Source organism: Python bivittatus, unplaced genomic scaffold (genome assembly GCF_059951505.1).
Source record: "Python bivittatus isolate LINGU-HERP-01145 unplaced genomic scaffold, Pbiv_v1 ctg000480_np1212, whole genome shotgun sequence".
Classification (NCBI taxonomy): Eukaryota; Metazoa; Chordata; class Lepidosauria; order Squamata; family Pythonidae; genus Python; species Python bivittatus.
Window position 1 is genome coordinate 105,567,576 of NW_028277075.1, and position 22,264 is coordinate 105,589,839.

The following is a 22,264-nucleotide window of genomic DNA, read 5'->3' on the forward strand; positions in this document are numbered from 1 at the left end:
TATTTTGTCCTGAAATAGATATTTATACAGTCTTGTAACTTTTAATACTGTTTTGGTTTTTGAGTTGAGAACAGCATCACAGAACTGAGTAGTAACTTCTGAGAATAACTATATATTAATGGGCACCATGGAACTGTGAGTCCAATTAGTCTGAACTGTAGACAGAACTAAACTCTCAGTCATCCCAAACTACATCTATAAGTGCAGTGGGTCTGACAAACATCTCTTCTGCCCTAGTTTAAGAGCAACAGATAGTCCTGCAGATAAGCCTTTTTTACATAATCTTCATCATTCATGTTAAAATTCTTTTTCAAAAATGCTGGAAAAGTAATTTATTAGGAGCTATTTTTAATGTATTTGTGTTTACTTTGCAAATGTATATGCCAAATCCCTCTGAGCAGCTCATGAAATCTCAATCTCTCTCTCCCCCTCTCTCTTAAAGCACACAGGTTCAGCAACATGCAACCAAACCCACTTTGATACTAAAGTTACAAATGCTCAAGCATGGCGGACATTGAAGAACTACTGGCATTATGGATGCAGCAAAGCCATGGCATGACATCCTAAATTTAGACAGAAGCAATCTAAGGCTAGGTAAGTTATGTAGAAATTTCTTTATAGAAGCCTCATTGAGTTTGAGTGTAACCAACTCTATGGGCATGTGGTCTCTTCCCTGTGGCTCACCAACTGTCAAAGGCAGGATGTCCACAACACAGATTGACACATGTACTGCAGATGTTCCCTCAACACAGGGATGATGAAGGTTTACAACTCATTGAAGGAGCAGTGGCCATGACTCCGTTCTCTCTTTCCAAGCCTTTACATATAAACATCTAGAGGGGAATGCTTGAATAGGACTTCAAGTATGAAAATAATGTGTATATGCGTGTGTATGCATGTATGTATGTATTTGCAATGTTAATATGGCTGCCCATTCTAAGAAAACAATTCTGGGTGGCTCATAACAATGAAAAACAGAAAACAATACAAACAAAAACCTGGTGCCTCAGCCATCCTTCTCAGATGCATGCAACAGAACCATCCCCAGACTCCCACCTCAGTCTATCCCAGCGCTTGGGGAAAGAGCCAGATCTTTACAGCCTTCCGGAAGGCTAAAAGGGTGGGGGCCTTCCAGATCCAGGGCATTCCTCAGGGCAGGGGCTGCTACGGAAAAGGCATGCTTTCTAGGTCCCACTAGATGGCAGCATTGAAGGGAAGGGACCTGGAGTTTACTCACTCTATCTGACTTGGTGGGTGAGGCAGATACCCTCAGGGAGAGGCAGTTCCACAAATACCTTGGCCTTGAGCCATGTAGGACTTTAAAATCAATAACCAGTTTCTTGAATTGCACCTGGAAAGAGACTGGAAGCCAGTGCAGCTAGCACAACAACAATATAATATGGGCAAACCAAGGGGCACCCAACACTCTGAATGCTACTGCATTCTGGACCAGTTGTGACTTCTGGGTGGTCTTTAAGGGCAGCCCCATATAGACCACATTGCAGTAATCCAACTGAGAAATGACCAAGGCATGAGTGACCATGAATGCCTCCCTGTTCAGAAATGGGTACAATTGGCACACAAGGTGAAAGCTCCCTCTAACCATGGCTGCCATCTGTTTTTGAAGCAGGAGCCACAAGTCCAGGAGACCCCCAAACTGCACAGCAACTCTTCCTGGCGAGTGCAACCCTGCTGAGAATCAAAGTTGACACTTTGTCAGACCCAGGGGAAGGCCAAAATCCCAAAGCCACTCCATCTTGTTTGGGTCAGAGTCAGTTCCTCCCATTGCAGACTCTCACAGCTTCTAGGCACTGAGTCAGCACTACAACATCATCTGCCCAACCAGGAGTATAGATGTATAACTGGGTATCATCAGCATGCTGATAATACCACACCCTGTGCTGTTGAATGACCTTACCCAGGAGTTTTATGTACATGTTAAAGAGGAGCAGTGAGAGCTTTGACGCACCCCACACTTCAGGGGACTAGGGCTAGATCTCCCTTCCCCAACACTGACTGGAACTAGCCATGGAGAAAGCTCCCACTCCCAATCCTATCCAGAAGGATACCATGGTTGATGGTATTGAAAGCCACCAAGAGATCGAGGAGGGCCAGAATGGTTGCACCACCTCTATCCTGAGCCCTTCAAAGAGGTCATCCACAAGCATGACCACGTACCCCGGTGTGAACCCTGACTGAGAAGTATCCAGATAATCCACTTCATCCAAGGCCTTTTGCAGCTGAGCGCCAACCACCCTCTCAAAAACCTTCACTAAAAAGGGAAGGTTGGAGACTGAATAAAAGTTATCCAACACTGTTGGGTCCAAGGATGGCCTCTTGAAAAGGGGGTGCACCACTACCTCCTTCAAGGCAGATGGTACCACCCCGTCCCACAGAGAGGCATTAACCTCCACTTGGACCAACCACATGCCATCTCTCAGGAGACTTTGACCAGCCAGGAGAGGCATGGGTCCAGAACACAGGTGGTAAGGTTACAGCTGCAAGGACCCTGTCCACTTCCTCAGGATTGACTGCCTCAAACTCCTCCCAGTTAACCTAACTCAGACACGTCTCAACCACTTCCAAAGGACCTGCCCAGCCAGAGTCCAACTTTGAGCTAAGTCGAGCAACTTTGACAAATGCAGAAAATGTTCCTCACAGTGGCCCTGAAATGGTTCCCCCAGTTCCTTCTTAACCAGGAGGGACCTGGTCACTCAAAACGGAGCCATAGGGCAGCAATCTGCAAGTGCAATGAGAGCAAAGAAGTAAGTTTGGTTTGCCACCTTTATTTCCACAAGGTAAGCCCTAATAAGGGTTCTTACCTGTGCTCAGTTGGCTTCACTTTTTGTCTTCTCTTAAGCAAGACTTCTAAATCACATCAAGTGTATTGTTATAATTATTTTCATTTCATTTATTTAAATTTGTTAGTAGATTCTGGGTGGCTTACACTTTCTGTTGAAATTTGTTGGAGATGGTTAATGCTTTATCTCTTGGCTAGCTATTTCTCAGACAGCATCCCTAATCTGAATGGGCGCAGTATGGAGGGGGAATCACTTTCTGACTATTTAAAGTTCTTCAGGTCAGGTGTGTAAATGGCAAGATTTCTTCAGTTTTAACTGAAAATCATGGTAACATAGGGGGTGTTTTAGGTAGGTGACTATGAAGGAACCATAGTATCCAGGAGGAGGAGCAAAATCAGGATGTGGAGGAAACACTTAATATACATGTGGCTAGAGAGGCTCCCAAACTACTGAAGATCCAACGTTAAACCTTTTGGTAGTTGGCTACCTCCACTTAACACAGTTCTGATTTCTCAGAAGATTATTTATCTAATCTTCTATGTCTAGAAGAGTTCCCAATCCGTCCTCCTGTCCTTCAGCCTGTGAGAATTCCTTTGGCCATGCTTGCTGGAAATTCTAGCAAGCCTAGAATTCTAGTTTTAAGCCAGCACATCTGTAGGATGACAGGTTGTTACAGGCCATTGGGGGGGAAAAAACCCTTTTTTGCTTTTCTGTCAACTACTTCCTCCTCACATGAGCTAAAAGAAACTGTGAACAGAGTCCTTAAATTAGGGCCCTTCATTATGGTAGAAAATGTTAGCATGTTACAGGGAATTCAAATCTGCAATTATTTATCTGAGCTGTACATTCAAAGATGTTACTGTTAGTTACTCTTCTCCTATACTATCTTATTATATGAGATTTATTTTCTGCAGCTGTTTTCAATTAATTCCGAGGGTCTTAAAAACAAGTGATAAGCATGGAAAAAGTGCTTGCATGTTCATTGTACTTAGGCTAGATTGAGACTTAGGAATTTGAAAAAAGAGAGAGATGGTAGTAGTTCTGCATCCTGTATGTAAGCATGGTATTTTCCACAGAAAGAGTGTATAAAATTGCTTGTAAGAGCTTGTAGAGAACAGAGATCCTTTAGCTGATGTGACGAAAAAGAAATATTTCTATGATTCACTTGATTTTGGCATCATAAATAAATAAATAAATATTGGAGAAGACTATTGTCATCTCAAGGAGAAACAAAGGCATGTTATTGTCAGAAAGGCTTTATGGCCTGCATGTATTCTTCATACTTGCTGTCTTATTTATTTATTTATTTATTTATTTATTTATTTATTTATTTGCTGTATTTTTCCATCTATAAGATGCCCCCATGTATAAGACGACCCCCACTTTTCCAACCCAAAATTAAGAAATCAATATTTTAAAGATAAAGCAGAACACATTTTTATTTAGTAATTAGGTAACATTTACCTGATACACTTGGTGGGAGGAGATCCAAACCGTCTCTCTGCAGCTCTATTTCCAGGCTCTTTTGCATAACTGATTACATTCAATCACGAGTGAAACTGCCGATAGCTTGTCTCCTCAAACAGACTTCTTCCGATTGGTTTGTTCAGCATCAGCTGACGTCAGTTACATCAGGCTCGTGATTGGAGGAAGCCTGTTTGCAGAGACAAAGTATGGGCAGTTTCACTCATGATTGGAGGCTCGTGATTGGAGGAAGTCTGTTTGCAGAGACAAAGTATGGGCAGTTTCACAGCCGCGCGGTTCTCTCTTCGGCTGACTTCCTTGCATAAGACGCCCTTCAATTTTTAGTGTAACGATTTTAGAAAAAAGTATTGTCTTATAGACAGGAAAATACGGTAATTCAATTTAGGTACCACCTGATTTCAACTAACTCTGGGCACCTGTATTAGAAAAGTCTCATTTTGCTGAAAGAGTTGCAGCCTGCCTCTATTCTTCTCTGCATCCGATATAAACATATTGCTGTGGATCTAAGCACAGTCTCTGCTAAATACAGATAGCATGGCAACTTTGCGTTTAGTATCAAGGGTCCTGAGAACATCTGAGTGTATTAAAAAAGGAAGACAGGTAGATTTTTCTTTCTACTTCACTAGGGACCAAGATCTGCAGATTTGTAGATCTGCAGTGTATTTTCTGATTGCATCCTGGAACTGATTCTTCCCTACTGGTACTACAGATGGTTTTAAATTAGAAGAGTAGTTTCATGGGTAGAATCAAATGGGAAGAAAGAGCCCAAACTGACCACTAAATTCTCCTCAGTGAGATTCTCCTAAATCTCACTAAGTTCTCCTAAATTCCTAGTCAGGCACGTTAACCTACTCACTTTCTACTCAGAATTCTGAATCAGGATTCTATCAGCAAGCTGTAGAATACAAACACAGCAAATTTAGCTAATTTGGCAGCATTCCACAAAGTCCTTGGAATTGCAATTGGTCCTATCTGTTGTATAGCATGATATTAATAATTCTTCCAGGAATACACCAAGGAAGAAAAGAGAAGTTAGTATGTGATGGTGAATTGAACAATAACAAGAAGTTTGTAGTTCTTAATAGTACAGAGAGGTTGTGGAAAACAGATGCAGGATTGTGGATTTGGTGTATCACTTTAAAAACATAGTGCCAGAGAGACAATGTAATCCTATTAGAAATATCTGAACGGGAAGAAATTTTCAGCTGTTTTATTTCAGAGCCTTTCGGACAAATCAAATGTAATCAAAGCTGAGAAATCCAAAGCTGGCTCTATGACAACTGTGCCTCAGATTTTCTAGGTAATCTCCAAAAATGTTAATCCAATGATCTCTAAAAGAGATTCTCCGTATGCACAGCTGTAGCAAATATATCTACACATACTGGTTGGAATTAGCATAACAAAAATCATTTATGGAATGGATTAAAGGAGAACATTCTTAAGTTATTTCAAAATTGGGACAAGTGAGAAGGATTTATGTAAGAAAAAGAAAAAAAATAGCTTATTCTCCCCCCCGCCCCCCCGCCCCCGTTTAACAAAAGGTCAGGTTAATCCACTGTCAAAATATTGTATATCTGATTAACATTTGCACATAGCTGCTCAACAAGGCTATTGCATGGGGATGACTTCCAGCTATGGGTTCTAGTGTATGGTTATGTCAGTTCTGATATCTTCTCTACATTTATCAATGGTTCACCATTAGATGGCATTTTACTCTTGATCTGCATATTGCATTTATTAGTTTTGCTGGCACATCTCTGTATGAGGAAGGGTTTTTTTTTAAAAAAAAATCCTTATATCGTCAGACCATTATCCCAGCTAGCTCAGCATTATCTATCTGTGGAACTCAGATTGTTCCTGGAGTACCACTCCCAGCATTCCTCACTGTTGATCGTGCTAGCTGAGGCTGCTGGAAATTGTGGTTAAGCAACATGTGGATGTCTCAGGTTAGCCACCCTATCCTATGCTGATTGGCTCTTTGGGAGCTCAGACTGTGGGTCTTCTTTACTTTGGAGTCAACTTAACCCTGCCATGAGGCAAATTAAGGAATGCAAAATGAAGCAAAAAGTGTCCCTCCAATGTGGTAGCCCATGCATTCAAAAACCATAACCTATGGACTGCAAGCAACCTACTTTTTTTTTTTTTACATTTTTTTACTTTTTTTTTTTTTTACATTTTTTACATTTTTGCAACCCTTACACCTCCAAGACTGTGTGGGGCCCCCAGATGAGGCCCATTTTATTATTGGGGGTTGGAAAGGATCATTTAAAGAGCAAAATGAGTGCCTTAAGCCTCTGCAGGGACTATTCTTTTAACATCCCTGAATTTTTTTTAAAAAAAATTGGGTCCTCACCTAATTCATTTGGGGAATATGGCATGCTATGCAAAACCCAGTGTGCCCTCAAGCTTATGGAACATCCCTGCTGCAGTCCATCTTCACCTGTGTTCTGTCATTTATATCCTAGTCCAGAAAAGAGCACTTGGGTGTGTCTCCTGGGGATGAGGCAACTATTTGTGCACAGTCTTCTTCTGCACTGAAAAATCTCATGGCTATCTCCCCATTAGCAGTTACCATGTTTCATTACAAACCAAATGTGAGTCATTCGCTGATCGGTACTCTACCCATTGCTTACATAGGTGTAAGTAATCCCTTCAAAAAAGGAATTCCCCAACTAGGTTCCTTCTGAAGGTCAGCAGTTGTGGACATGGCTGGCATTATATGCTCCCTTCCACTGCAGCTGCATGGAAGAGGCAGAAAGCGTGGAGTGTCAGCCTCCCCATTCCTGCTCTTGGCAGAATAAGAGAGCTGAGCTACATCTGCAGTAATCAGAGGCAAATGCAGTAACCAAGTCAAGTGGAATCTATAGGAGGAGGAGAGGGGCATTTCTGGAGGTCTCTTTTCTTCCAGTCTTTGGTATCTGTCTTGTTGCCCTGGAAGAAAGTTAACCTCAATGGAATAGTAGTACAGTAGCAGAGGTGGAAAAGGGGAGACTCAGAGGTATGACCCAGGTGGGTTTTATGCACCAGGCAAAAGCAGAGCCATCTTTATGAACTAACTGCCATAAGCTCAAAGTGGAGCCAGCACATACACAGGGGGAGGAAACCAAAAGGGGAAGCAAGCAATGTATGCTGGAAGTCCTGGTAACCACAGCAGAGCTGAAGAAGGAAAGTGAGGAATTTCTCAAGTACCTGAACTTACCGAGCAATAGTGCAAGTCCTATGTCCCTGAATCAGCCCAGCAACAAGTCTTTGTATAAAACTAAGCAAAATAAGAAAGGAGTTGAGTTGCTTCTGTGTCCAGATCAGACTTCTCTCATCACCCCTAGCCAGTGTTTAACCAACCTGGTTGAGTGGGTCCAGGTGAGTGTGGGAGAACTTGGGGAGCTAGCTTTACTTAAGAAAACCAGTAAAGCTTAATTGTTGGCATGTTTTCATTCTAGTAATGCAAATTTGGGGGGAAATTTCCAGTCCACCCTAAATAGGGTGTGATATGGGAAGCAACTATCTAGTTAGCACCCTAATCGCTGTACCAGGAAATAATTATGTGAATATTTTCTCCTTTGAGGCTCAAGTCAACCAGGTAGCACTCAAAAACACTGAAACGCCTACTACACATTTAGATGATATTTGCAGATAAACTGATTTTTTAAAAGTGGATGAAATCTTACAAATGGCTAAATATCATGAGATGTTAGTGTTTATACATAAGTTCTTGAGGCTTTCAGATGACACCTCCAAACTCTCAAGAGATTCAGTTTCTTCACATTAGATTTTGGTGCTCTGACTTGAGATTAAACAGTATATTAGATTGAGAGCACAAATCTGACAAAGGTTGTGTGTGTGCACGCACCTTCGAGTCAGTGTTGACTCCTGGCAACTGCCTGGACAAGTCTCTGAGGTTTTCTTAACAAGATTTCGGATATGGTTTGCCATTTCCTGCTTCCTGGGGCTGAGAATGACTGGCCCAAGGTCACCCAGCTGGCTTTGTGCCTAAGGCGGGACTAGAACTCTCAGTCTCCTGGTTTCTAGCCTGCTACCTTCACCACTACACCAAACTGGCTATCTGACAAGAGTTGGCATCTTGTAAAATTTTGATGTGAAAAACTTCCTGACTTCTGTTTGGGACTATTTTGTAATTACAAGTTCTCTCCCAAAACACACAATTTAGTCACTTTTCAGAGACTGTATGACTACCTACAATAATTAAAAATTATGTCCTTCCACTGTATTTCAGACAAATTTCTGATTGTTCCTCTTTTCTCACATTAAAAACAACTACTGAGTAGGGGCTTATGGGGGGGGGGCAGCAAAGAAGACTTCCAGGGGGTTCTGTGACCCTGTCATGCCAGTTTATATAGCCCTTCTCTGCTCAGTGTGGCCACATCAAAGATGATGGGGATTTATTTCAAAATATCTGGAGGGATCCAGATTAGAAAAAAAAGTTTTAGAAATCATACAATAAGATAGCCCTGATTGTTGTACTAGGGTTTATTTTATAAAAATCATTACATAACTTGTTTGCTTTCTTTACAATAATAAATACGACAAAAATAACAATTTTATATTATTTTTGGTATGAAACTACCAAAATAAAAAAAATCTAGCTAGTTAAAGAAGAATTGCATTGGAAACACAATTTCCAAACAATCTTCAGACCCACCAGAAAAGTACAAGAAGTGCTAAAATCAGCAAAAGACAAAAGGGATCCCCTCACCGCCGCAGGAGTATACCGCATACCATGCAGTTGCGGGCAAGTATACATCGGGACCACAAAACACAGCACCCATACCAGGATAAAAGAACACAAAAGGCACTGCAGACTACAGCAACCAGAAAAATCTGCAGTAGCTGAACATGCTCTCAAGCACACTGGACACAAAATCCTATTTGAAAACACAGAGATACTGGACAACACCAACAGCCACTATACCAGGCTATACCGGGAAGCCGCTGAGATTCACAAACACCAGCACAGTTTCAATAAAAAAGAGGAGAGTCTAAAAATCAACAAAACCTGGCTACCAATCCTGAAAAATACAGCCTGCAAAAGGTCAACAAACTCAGCTCAACCACCAGGACAGGTGAACAGTTCACACAATGAACTTGCTAATCACCCCCAGCAGCCCCTCGTTAACAATTCAGTAGAAGAAAAAACCCTGCCTAATCCCCAGGAAGATACATACAGATTCTGACACCAAAACAAGCAGCCACTCAGTAACTCAACCCCCACACACACACCCAATCCCCCCTTCCCCCCCCCCCCCCCAGATCTCTATAAATACCCACAGAAGGGTCACATCACCCTGGGCACAGAGAGAACTGCTCCTGTCTGTGCTCCTGCTCTCTGAAGATGCCGGTCACAGGTGCTGGCAAAATGTTAGGAACCAAAACTTCCAGAACACGGCCACACAGCCCGGAAGACCCACACCAGCCAATTGCATTAACTTCTTCTAAAGTTCCTGAATTTTGCTGTGTTTAGTTTCTCTGCATTTGCATTTCCATTATTTTTATGTATGGAAGAAAACTGATGTTTGACCGATCATATCAAGCATTTCTGTGAAAGCTGCACATTTAAAATTTCCATTTTTGTCTGTGTGTGTGTGTGTATTCTATGTGTGTGTGTGTGCTTAATATTAGAAATTTCAAACTATATGGAAAATGACAGTTGCTCTGATAATAAAACTGCCTTGTTGAAGTTTAAGAAGATAAAATCCCAGCAGCCCTTCAGCTATTTTTTGGAGGATAGCATTTGAAATTGATGTTGGAACAATGAAAAATAATGTTTAAAAATATATACGTTGGGAAGGAAACTAAGCATGAGAAAAGTGAACTGAGATTATTGGTTGTTGCTTGAAATCAGCTAAAAAAAAAATAATAATAATCCACTCCCTTGATTGCAATCTGTTTGCTGTCCCTATAATTAGCTTAGTGACTTACTTTCAGTTTTACAACCCCAAATTATATCAACTTTTCAAAATCAGTCAACCACAACAACCTTTAATCCCCAGAAAAAAGAGAGACTTGTCTGTGTACCACCTCCCAATACTTTATTAAAAAGCAGTTGAACTCACACTGAATGTTTGCATAATTGAATAAAAAACAAAAGCATTGCCATTTCATATTCCATTTTAGCTGGGTAATGAGTTTCTCCCCTACCCCAAAGGTCTTCTTTCTGGTCTGAAATCATTTTAAGAAACCACTTTAAGAACTCTGAACCAGAGCCGAAAGTTCATGTGTATATTAGCTTGTAGTGTGGGAGAATCATAATGATGTATTATTTATTGAATGTGGGAAGCACTTAAATAACCAAGAACTATAGGAATGATTATGATGTCTTGATAATGAATGTTGAAACAGTGTGTGCTCCAGAGATTCTGCCAGTTTATAAAAGTTGCTAGCAAAAACAGAGGATCCCTTTTGTTGTGGGTGCTCTTTAGAGGAAAGACAGAATAGAATAAGGTTTTCTTTTTAAAAGAATCCAGTTATAGTGGAAGTTGGAATAACTGAAGTTTAATATGTGATCTGGCAGACAGCTGGAGCATCATCTCAGCATATCAACCAAGTCGTTAAATGGGCGCAGTATGGAGGGGGAATCACTTACATTTCTATCTTACTATTCTTCCTGTAGCTTTCTTTAAATCCAAACTACTGGTTTCCTATTCTTTGCTTACTTTCTATCTACAGCTCTTTCGTATTCTTTCTTTCTATAGCTTGCTATCTATAGCTCTTTACGTTCTTACAACCTAAAATTACTAGGTTGCATTCAGTTCTAGCTTTATCTTTGTCTTACCTCTGTCTATCTTGGCTCTAGTCCTAGGCACTACGAACTATATTGCCCTTGGCTCTTTTGGCTGGGGCAGTCTCCACAGTTGGCTGACTCGGCTGATCATGGGCTGGGACTGGGACTGTTGCTCATCTCACTTGATGCCACCACTTGTATCTTTCCAGCTTTGTGAGCCTCTTTCCCCTTGGCTTACTCGGGCTTCTTGCTTGCATTGCTAATGGTGCTAGGAGTGAGGTAGCCCAGTGTTTCCCAACCTGGGCAACTTTGAGATGAGTGGACTTCAACTCCCAGAATTCTGAGCAATGGCCATGCTGGCTGGAGAATTCTGGGAGTTGAAGTCCACACATCTTGAAGTTGCCCAGTTAGGGAAGTACTGAGCTAGCCTATCACCCAGGCTATAGATTTTGGCCTTATATTTGTCCTCTACACCTCTCACCTGGGCCGAAGCTTTTCCATAGCTTTGGCTCCCAGGAGCCCTTCCTACCTGTTTGCCATTTACTGGCACTCACCTGCACCAACTCTCTTTGGCTGCCTTGGAACCTTTCCTTATAGATTACTCTTAACAAGTCTTCTCCTACTTGCATTTCAGCCCTGCTGCCACATGCTAGTCACTGATGCTCTTGGCTCTCCTGCTGAGTGCTACTCTGTTTCTCAGCTGAACCACTCCTCTACTGCTCCAAGAACAGCCCTGGGTCTCCCTATTGCTTAAGCAGCCTGCTTGCTGGTGTTTGGTCTGGAACTGTGCCTACACTTGGTCTACTTGCCAGTGCTCCCCTGTCTCCATATGCCTACTTGTCTTTGTGGTGGTGAGAAGAAAACAAAAGATGGCTCACCCTTTTCCTAGGCTGCTTTCAAGAGCCTGTCTGCCATCACATGGGTGTTCCCTTTCCTCCAGGGTCTTACCTGCCATCCCAGGCATGTTGTCACTGTCTGTGCCTTCTCCCTTGTTGCTTCACCCTTAGGTATTTGGCATGCTCAAGGTAGCCATTTTTATGTCATCATCTTCAGTTCTCTTTAATGCTTTTCAGTTCTTTTAGTTTTCTTCTGCCCCACTCCTGTGATGCTCCCAGTGAGTCCAGCAAGCCCCCTGCTGAAACAGCAACATTCCTCTTAAAGGGAACTGTTCCATGCCTTAACAATTTGGATCTGGAAATTATTACATGAATCAATCGATTCTGCACCAAAATAAAAAATGATTGCTCTCCCAAGGCAATGATCAGCAAGCAGCAATTCACATCTTTTGGACATGTGATTCAAGAGGATGGGCAAGATCAAGGAAATTAAAGGGTTGTCTTTAGAAGACTTACAAATTCCTACTTGACACACATCAACATGGTGGGCATTTTTCCATATAGCTACTAGGAGTCAAGTTCAACTTGATGACATCTATAGCTAACCATGACATGACTGAATGGGGGGGGGGGAGTTAGTGTAATTTAACTCTTGGGGGTGATAAATTGACACACAACTTCCCTCACACACACACACACGCATGCACGCACACACACAGAGCCAATAAAGTATGTTGTAATAACAAGACCACTGTGTCATCCAGCTTGGCAATACATGCATCCTTTCATTACACGTTAATAAGACAGGCTCCTCAAATACTGCAATGGGATTGCAAGAGTGTTGTGGAAGTGCCCGTTGACTTGATGTTTAGCCTGTGTGTGCCAAGGTTGTGCAATAGGCACAGAGGAGCAGAAGTTGAGGCAGAGAATATAGCTCTAAAAACACCAGCTGCAGAGTTAGGACTGAAGGGCGCCCAGAAACTCCGCAGAACACAGAAGAACATTGTTAATCAGATTTTCAGACTGAAAGAAGACATATATACAGCTTTTCCTGTTTAGAACAGTGGATAGATCATTACCATAGATTGTTCCAGCTACAGATAATCCATTACAGGAAGAAGTTGCCATCGGACTGAAGGTTTCTGGTTTAAGCCCTGTCATTTCTGTTAATATTAGACATGTTCAGCCCAGCCTTACTGTAAGCCATGTACATTATTAATATCTTAGAACTGTAGTTGTTAACTTAAATTGGAGAAATAACCAGATAATGAAGATTTATTTTTAAAATAATCTATCTGCCATAAAGTTATGCTTGCCATTAAATACACCATTATCCTGTTAATATAAAGTGCTTTAAATGAAGCTTTATTGTGTCAGCTTGAAATCTGGTGAAAATATCATCTCAGGAAATGCAACAAAAAGTCAAATGTCCTATTAGTTATGGGAAAATGGCATGCTTTAAATAACATGATTCCACCAAAACAAGGACATCTGATTTTGTTTGAAACACAATCAGCCACAAAAGCTATCTCCCTTTCTCTCTCTCTCTCCTTAGTGTTTAGAACTTTATTGAATTTTGCTTGACACCACAGATGACAGTAAAAGTGATTAATTGCTGCTCGTAATTGGAGTTTCATTCGAGTGGTTATTGCTTGTCAGTATCAATTAATAGCTCCACGAGAACCTCATTCATTTCACAATCTTAAAGAATGATGGCTTGTGGGAATTATGCTAAACTAGCATTTTCAATTAGGTTTTTGAATTTTATAGTTTACTGAATAATATTTTACAGTTTTATAATAGTTAGCAATGATGGGTGATCGTTGCATTGTAATCAAACTGATCACATATGTTTCAGTTTGGCTTTCCTAAAATGCCATTATTGTAAATATTATGAGTCTTAAATATTCTATGTAACCATTGCCTTTAAAGTAAATTTTAAAAGGTATGCAAGAGATACATTTGTCTGTTTCAGCTGTCTAATTTTGCTTTGTTGATTAAGAACTGAATACTGTTTTGAAGTAATGAAACAGAACTTGTCTCAAATTGTCCAAAATTATAATAAGAAACCTGTAAATTTTCTAAGTGGGACATATTAAATGCCATTTTAATTTTTGAATAACCACAAAGTTGTTCTTCCTTAGAGTAATAACTGATATTACTCCTATTTTTATATGTCTGTGTTTTAAAGGAAACTATCTATTATTTCTCTTGTTTGGAAAAAAAAATGGTATGTGGAGATCTAGCTGCTGAGTTTCAGACTAATTGGCCCAAGGTAGCAATGGGAAACTAAAGATTTTTGGGGAGAATGGGATTTTGTTATCCTCTTTACTGACTATTGGGCAATGTCTATAAAAACTGCTTTATTGTAGAGATGCAGCTTGACTCCCCCCCAAAAAGGGGGGGGGGAACCAAACTCCTTATCAGATTAAAATTAGGATATCTGCACGATTTTGGAGATACAATCCTTTCCAATCTGATCTTAAATCAGGAAAATACATATAACATTTTTCATTCTGGAGCAGAATTAAAATGATCAAAAATAGTCTGATCATCTACACATCACATTCACAAAAAGACATACATCTGCGAATCTTTTTCAGATGGTGATTAATATGCATAAGTGCAAATTAGGATACAAATTATAGATGCTGATTGGGATCCATTAGAAATAATTATTACTGCATAATGTAAGTACAAATACAATAAATTTCATCATAGTGTGGAAGAGCACATGACCAGATGAGCTATAAAACTGCTCCGTTCGCTATCCAGTGCTGAGTCGTCTTGGTTTTCTTGTTTCTGTAGCTTTGTGTTGGAACAAGTTTCTCAAGGAACTCTGAGATCCGATTTCCTCCACAATCTAGCTCTAATTTAGCACTTCATTGTTGCATGATACCCTTTGGAGTGGGGAAGAAATACAGTTTTTCACTCTCTTCATGTCGGTTCATCCTACTCCACTACCGCTAATCAACTGTATGATGGGAAGAAACAAGAAACAATCTGCAGATGCATCTGGGAAAGTCATGCAGAGAAGTTGTTTTGTTTTATTTTTCCATGCACCCTCAGAACTGAGATGAACTACCTAATAAATAATCCTGAATAATGTTCGCATTTCAGGAAAAACTGTGCCCCCTGGAATCCCTGTAAACCAAAAGATATTTCTAAAGCATAGGACTTCATTGTTTATGGAATGATGGTTAGTCTGCAGAGTATTCTAAGATAAAATGAGGGTGAGATATTTTTATGTGCTTTAGCAGGAGAAGCTAACTTTCTGGGATGTGCTTGAATCAGCAAAACAAAAAAAAATGGCTTTCACTAGTAGGTATTTCATTTTGAGGAACTGAGTTAATTCTGGCTATTCCCAAGTGTTAATTGTAGTACTAATGTTGACATTTCCAATTTGCAGATACTGTCATACATTATATGCCAATTTACAGTTCATACCATTCACAATCTTTGATTTATTAGAACCTTGGTATTTTTTCCCAGATGTATTTGTTTTCCATTGGATATGCAAAGTACAATTATAATAAAACTTTTTTCATGATTTACTGGATAGATCAGGAATGGAGAGCCATTGGCATTCAGGTAGGACCAAACCTGTAATATGTTTCCATCCAGCACTTAAGATCACCTTGTTGGTGAACTGCTGTGTTTCTACCAGGAGAGACCTCTTTTTTTCCCATTTGCCTTTTTGGCTCTGTTTTTCCCCCACTTTTGACTCTAGTTCCACTTATCTTTCATTTTGGCTCTATCTTCTTTCAAATTTAGCCCTACTGTTACCAGTAAGCAGCCAAGGAACTCTATGATAGACAATACAGTCCTCAACAATGATACATTCTCATGACCAAGTTAAATTAGTTGACTTTTTAAAACCATTTGAGCCAAAGCTAGTGACCTAATTAACTAGGAAAAATAATTAAATAATATAATCATAATGTAATACATAAGTTCCTTTTTCTCTCTCCATAAGAAGGAACTACGTGTCTAAGAACCAACTATTCCTTTAAAGCTATTGTGTTGCTTATATGCCCACTTGTTAGCATTGAATTGTCAGTTAAACTTGATTAATTCAATAAATATTTATTTATCTGAATAACAGCTCTATTTTAGCAACTGTTATTTCAGAACTTCCAAAGTTTTCCTTTCTCATTATTTGTTGTCTCAATTTTTATTAGGAACAATTAAGGAAAATAGCTTTGGGAGTCAAAGAGCCAGCATCATTTTCACACCAGATTATGTGGAGACAATAATGTTTCTAATCAAACTATTGACAGTTTGTTAAGATACTCAGAGAATTTTAAAGAAAATCTATATAAATTTCATTATTTTTTTTTCTCTTTCCAGTCATCTTTTAAAACAAGCATTGAGATGGTAATTTGTAATCCTTTAGGATTAAGGTAAATTTTGGTTTTTGATAGTATCAACTGGAGTAAGCTGTTTCAAGCATCAAATAAATCGTCTTTTGCTTGCTCAACAGCACTTTCCCTGCATTTACTGAACTCTCCAAAAGTTCAGATTTGGGAGGGAGGGAGCATAAGGCTCTGCAAAGCAGAGAAGGAATCACTTCCATCAAGAGTTCAATTTCTCTTTTGGATGAACTATATTGGTTGCAACCCACTGCTCTGACGTTATATCCTACTAGCAATTATTTGGATCATGATCCAAAAGAGTAAATATCTAAATTCTTCTTATATACCCCCATTTCTTTCTTTGCAGTTTCCTGCTGAAACGCTGCCCCACAGATTTGACAAATCACATTTTTAACTCCTCCTGGTATGGAGGTTTGATATCAAGAAAAATCAGTGCTGGTACACATCTGCTAATTTTGCACATATTTCATCTTCTAATATATCATGTAAACAGCTGGGCAGAGTATCTGAAGAATGAGGTTTATTGAATTTTCTGTGTTAATGAATGAAAATGAAGAGTTTTCTGCTGCTGGTGGGGACAGAGCAGTCCACTTCTACATTCAACTGCATCTGCCAATCCCATTTTTTATCAAGTGCATCTTGAGTTTTTATGAGTTGTCCCCTGAAACCACTGGTCTGAGAAGTATGGCAGCTGCTTCCTGAATGTTTAGAAAATGCCATTTTCTTATCATTAGGGGTGGCAGTTTGAAGGAAGAAAAGAGTCATCTCTGCTTCTGAGGAAGGACAAAATCTGCTAAATCTAAGGAAGTAGGTATCCAACACTAGCTGTGGAGGTTGTCTGCTGAAATTCATCTGAATCACGTATAGCTATTGTGGTTTGTTTGTTTTTTAAAAAGGAAGATCCGTGTACCTCCTCAGAATTTCAAGAATGATAGACCTTGGTGGAATTGCAGTCCTCAAGTATAAAGGGCAAGAAATCATATGACACCTATCTTCACTGTACTCATAGGTAAAATATGGGTGTAGAAACCTGTGCGAGTCATGCAAATCAAATCATTCCCCTGTTTTTTGTTTTTAATCTTTTTATTCCATCCCTCTTTGAAAGCATTCTGCTTCACAGGCATTCCTTGAAATAGGAAAATTGTCATTTGCCCAAGGCCAGCCAGTGCCTCTTATAACCAGGAAATGGGCAAAGTGACCCAGCTTGGTCTGTCATTCTGAGCTTTCACAGAAAATCTATTTCCAAAAGTTCAGGTATTTCCCAAATGTAATCTGAGAAAACTCCGAAAGAGGTGAATTTAGTGCCACAGTTTTAAGACCTATAAACTCTGTGACTTGGTAAGAGAGCCACGTGATGTAGTGGTTATGGTGCTGGACCAGATGATCTGTATTGCAATCACTGACCAGCAAACTAAACAGCTGACATCATAAAAGAGTAGGAAACAAAGCGCAGAAAGCCATGACACAGGGAAGAAAGCATGGACATTACCTAGAAAGAATAATAAAATACCTTAAAATTTGAAACATTTCTAAGATGTCAGCAGGAATGTGTATGACACTGGCTGCAATACAGTACAATAGTATGGATAGCAGAATATTAAAAGTAGAACCTAAGTGCTAAAGCCAAAATGTCTACATTAATTAATAAAAGTAATTTAAGAGTAAAATACTCAAATTCTACCAATTGAGAATTATGCTATTAAGTGAACACATAGGGACATGAGTTTGTGTATAGGTAAGTGTGTATAAATAAAATTGTGTACTGGTCAGTGACAAATAAGACACGAGAGGAGATAAAACCTAGATGCAGTGTAAGAAACATGGAAGAACAAAGTTGAAATGTTCATTAATAAAATCAGTAAATTAAGAAAATGGTTTGCTGCATAGGGCAATGATACCTGAGAAATTTTGCACCTCTCCTGGTGGTGTTAAGGTTCTGGTCTGAGAGCAAGGAACAAATAAGATAGAAGGAGCCCATGAGCTAGGGTCTTAGGTTCTTCCACAGCACAGGGAGAAGATTCTAGTCTTCCCTTAGGCATGGAAGCTAGCTGGGTGACCTTGGGCCAGTCACTTCCTCTCAGCCCAGATCAGTGTCAGGCTCTGCAATAAGCTAGCTGATAAACAAAAAGAACCTCCCATTGCATCATGCTTTGATTGCTTTTCTGAAAAAACAAGGTAAACACAGTGTGAAAACAAGCTGACCCTGCAAACCGTGCAAGATCTTGAGCAACAACAACTATATGACTTGGTACCATGAGTACAAACATGAATTTAACAACCCAGAACTCTAGTTATTCTGGCTATTGCATCACATTGACTCTCCCCTGCCATCAAAGCAAGATGCCTCTGAGTGCAGTAGCAAATAAGTCATCGCCCCCATTGCTTCAGTCAAGATGTTAGTTTTCAGTAACCAAATGTCTTTTCTATGGTTGCAGAAAAAAAGAAAAGACCATCACAGAAAGGAGAAAACGATTGTTTCAGAGTAAGAAGAAAGTTTAATCAAATAATTGGATTTGTTGGTTTTTGGTTTTGTTTTTTTCAGGAAATCGTAGTGTTGCTTATGGCCAGAAGCTTCTAGGAAATCCAAATGTACAATATCTATTAATTATCATTGTAGTATTAACTAATGTACATTTTAATCTATTCTGCAAAGGAAGTTAGTATCAAGAATACATGATCTTAGTAACTGACGGTTTCAGCAGGGTCGGCCCTACGTTGTACTAGATGGAGACTATCTAGGAATTTCAAAGTTGCAGGCCAGACTGGGAAGCCAAAAATATCTGCAGAAAACAATAGCAAACTTCTTCCCTGCTGTTGCCAAGAAAACTATAGGGACATATTTGTGAAATACTGGGAATCAAGCTAGATACAAAAAGACTTTACTTTCAGCCCATACTTGATTCTATCTAACCTAATATTGAAGTGAGTCACATAATTAGGCCCTATGCAATAAAAAGCATTAATTTAAAGCTCAGAAAGAGAAGAAGGTGATCCTTGATGCTCTGTCTAAAGCAACAGATGTTTGTACCATCTACTTATGCCTCATAAACTCCACCTCCTTCGCTCCTTATCTTATCTTCCCAACATAGCTCAGATCAATTCTGACATCATGATTTCCTTCAAGGAAAAAATAACCATCATGAACTCGTCTGGAAAAGGTGACAGCAGAATCCATATGGATTTACTGTAGAAGTTTGAATCATTATGGAATAGGCCACTGGTGGGCAAGCATAGTCTCAAAGCCTTTTTGAGACCTCCAGAGCTTGTCTCCCATCACAGTTCTGAATTTCAGCAGTACATTTGACAAAAACAGGTAATGGCTGGTGTGGGTCTTCCGGGCTGTGTGGCCGTGGTCTTGAAGTCTTGTTTCCTAACGTTTCGCCAGCACCTGTGACCGGCATCTTCAGAGTGCAGGAGCACAGACAGGAGCAGTTCTCTCTGTGCCCAGGGTGAAGTGACCCTTCTGTGGGTATTTATAGAGATCTTGGGGGGGGGGATGTGGGGGGGGGTTGGGTTACTGAGTGGCTGCTTGTTTTGGAGTCAGCATCTGTGTGTATTTTCCTGGGGATTAGGCAGGGTTTTTCTTCTACTGAATTGTTAACGAGGGGCTGCTGGGGGTGATTAGCAAGTTCATTGTGTGAACTGTTCACATGTCCTGGTGGTTGAGCTGAGTTTGTTGACCTTTTGCAGGCTGTATTTTTCAGGATTGGTAGCCAGGTTTTGTTGATTTTTAGACTCTCCTCTTTTTTATTGAAACTGTGCTGGTGTTTGTGAATCTCAACGGCTTCCCGGTATAGCCTGGTATAGTGGCTGTTGGTGTTGTCCAGTATCTCTGTGTTTTCAAATAGGATTTTGTGTCCAGTGTGCTTGAGAGCATGTTCAGCTACTGCAGATTTTTCTGGTTGCTGTAGTCTGCAGTGTCTTTTGTGTTCTTTTATCCTGGTATGGATGCTGCGTTTTGTGGTCCCGATGTATACTTGTCCGCAACTGCATGGTATGCGGTATAGAGAGAACTGCTCCTGTCTGTGCTCCTGCACTCTGAAGATGCCGGTCACAGGTGCTGGCGAAACATTAGGAAACAAGACTTCAAGACCACGGCCACACAGCCCGGAAGACCCACACCAGCCATCGTATGCCGGCCGTGAAAGCCTTCGACAATACAAAAACAGGTAATGTTGATCCTTGTCATTCAGAGGCAAGGAACATAGGAAAGCCCTACAGGATCCTCTAAAATAAACATGAAAAGCTTCTTTAAAAGCAAGGAAACCCTTTTCAGTTTCTGAAAAAAAATCTCATTATTGTCCCACCCATTGCAGCCTCCCCCCCTTTTGCAACAAATGTTAACAGCATTCCCTGGCCACCATCCTTGAAATCATTTTTTTTTTCTTCATAGCCGATATTATAGACATCCCATTTCTGAAGCAGTAATAGGTTTTCCAGACTTGAAATGGGAAAAATGATGTGGCAGCCATTTGAAAGGGTATTATTATTCCATATTAAACTATAATTAAGGTTTCTAAGAAGCCAGTGGTCCTTAACAGATCTTGTTTCTGGATGCAACTGAGTTACTTCTTCATGTTGTGGTAATTGTCTTTTCGTGTCTTTCTTGTTGTTTCCACCTGTTTGACATCTGGAGTTCAGCATTCAGATACTATGAAAATAGAAATAGGCCACTTCAGCAATAAAAGACAAGGGCCCTAATTTTGGTAGTCGATCATTGTACCACTTAAGCAATAGGATGACCATCTGGTCATGAATTCTGTGACATCCTTCTAATCACCAAAGCTGAGATTATTTATTACTGAGTGGGTTTCTGGTTGGAAAATATGGATTTTTTCCCCAAGCTCACATCTTTTCAGGAGTGTGCTAACTTAGTGTTCAAAATGTTTCAAAATAGTGCAGCAAAGGTGCCTTGCAGGTTTCTGCCAGCTTTTGAAAGTTCCTTTGCAGCAACACCAGAATTGTTATTCCTAAGGAAACGTGTTGTTGCTGTGTTGAAGTTTTCTTAATTTTTCATGGCAGAAATAACTTCCTTCCTACCTTATTTTCTTATGTATTTTTCATTCTATATGATTCAAATGTCTGGTGTTTTCCTAACAACTGGAAAACCAGGCAGGCTGATAGGAGCACACCAGCTTATTTTCTTTCCATTCAAAATTAACTGTTGCACTGCTGGGAAGGACTGATGGCTCACCAGTCAGTATCTCCTTTTGTGGAGTGGTCATTGCTGTCAGGCTCTTCTGTTAGAACCGGCAGAAATGGAAAACTCAGTTTAATATGGAAAAGGAAAACCAAAACATTACTGTCAGAAAGCCTAACTACTCTTTAATGAACCACTGCTAATCAAACAGAAACAAATATTTTGGTTCATTGCATTTTGCTTGGAGGTGAGAGCTGCTCCTCTTTGTTGTTCCACGTTTCAGCTTCTGATCCAGATAGAAGTTGGAAGATGGTTGCTGGTTTCATTATTCATGCAAACCAATGCATTGTGTGAAATAAAATTCTTAGGCCAACCAATCACAGTTCACAGATCTGTCTGAGAGATCAGAATCCCAACCAGCACCACCAGTTGGCATTCTGACTGGGAGTTACTGTGGGAGATGTAACTCCAGAAGCATTAACTCTGCGTTTTTCATCCTTTTGACCACTCAGGCATTTGGAGTGTTTGTTTCTCTCTTAGTCTCTGCTCTGCTTTCCCTTGATTAAATTCCTAGGCTCTACCCTTCAGCCTGTTTCCTCAGGAATCCTTCCTTTTCCCATCATGAGGATAGAGGGCTCTAAAAAGTACAGATTTTCTATTGTAGGATGTAATTTCCATAAGAGAATTTACTTGTTTTTTTTGGATCTTATACTATTTTTAGATACTTCTAGTAAGTGTCATTCTACTCACATATACTTTTTGTTAAACATGAACCACAGAGAACAAACTGAAGGATTTCAATCTTACAGCTCTTTTCTTTACAGATTGAGAATTGTAAATTCAATATCAGTGTTTGGAGAAGGCTGCAAAATGGTTATCAGCTTGGA

General features: G+C 40.0%; 1 protein-coding gene across 1 annotated transcript in view; it reads left to right on the forward strand.

The window, feature by feature from the left end:
• The window catches only part of B3GALT1 (beta-1,3-galactosyltransferase 1), a 359,787-nt gene that overhangs the window by 162,817 nt on the left and 174,706 nt on the right, over positions 1-22,264 (forward strand). Inside the window, exon 2 of the mRNA XM_088145191.1 lies at positions 443-594. The gene's annotated coding sequence lies outside the window, so the exon portion shown is untranslated. The remainder of the gene's footprint in view (positions 1-442; positions 595-22,264) is intronic.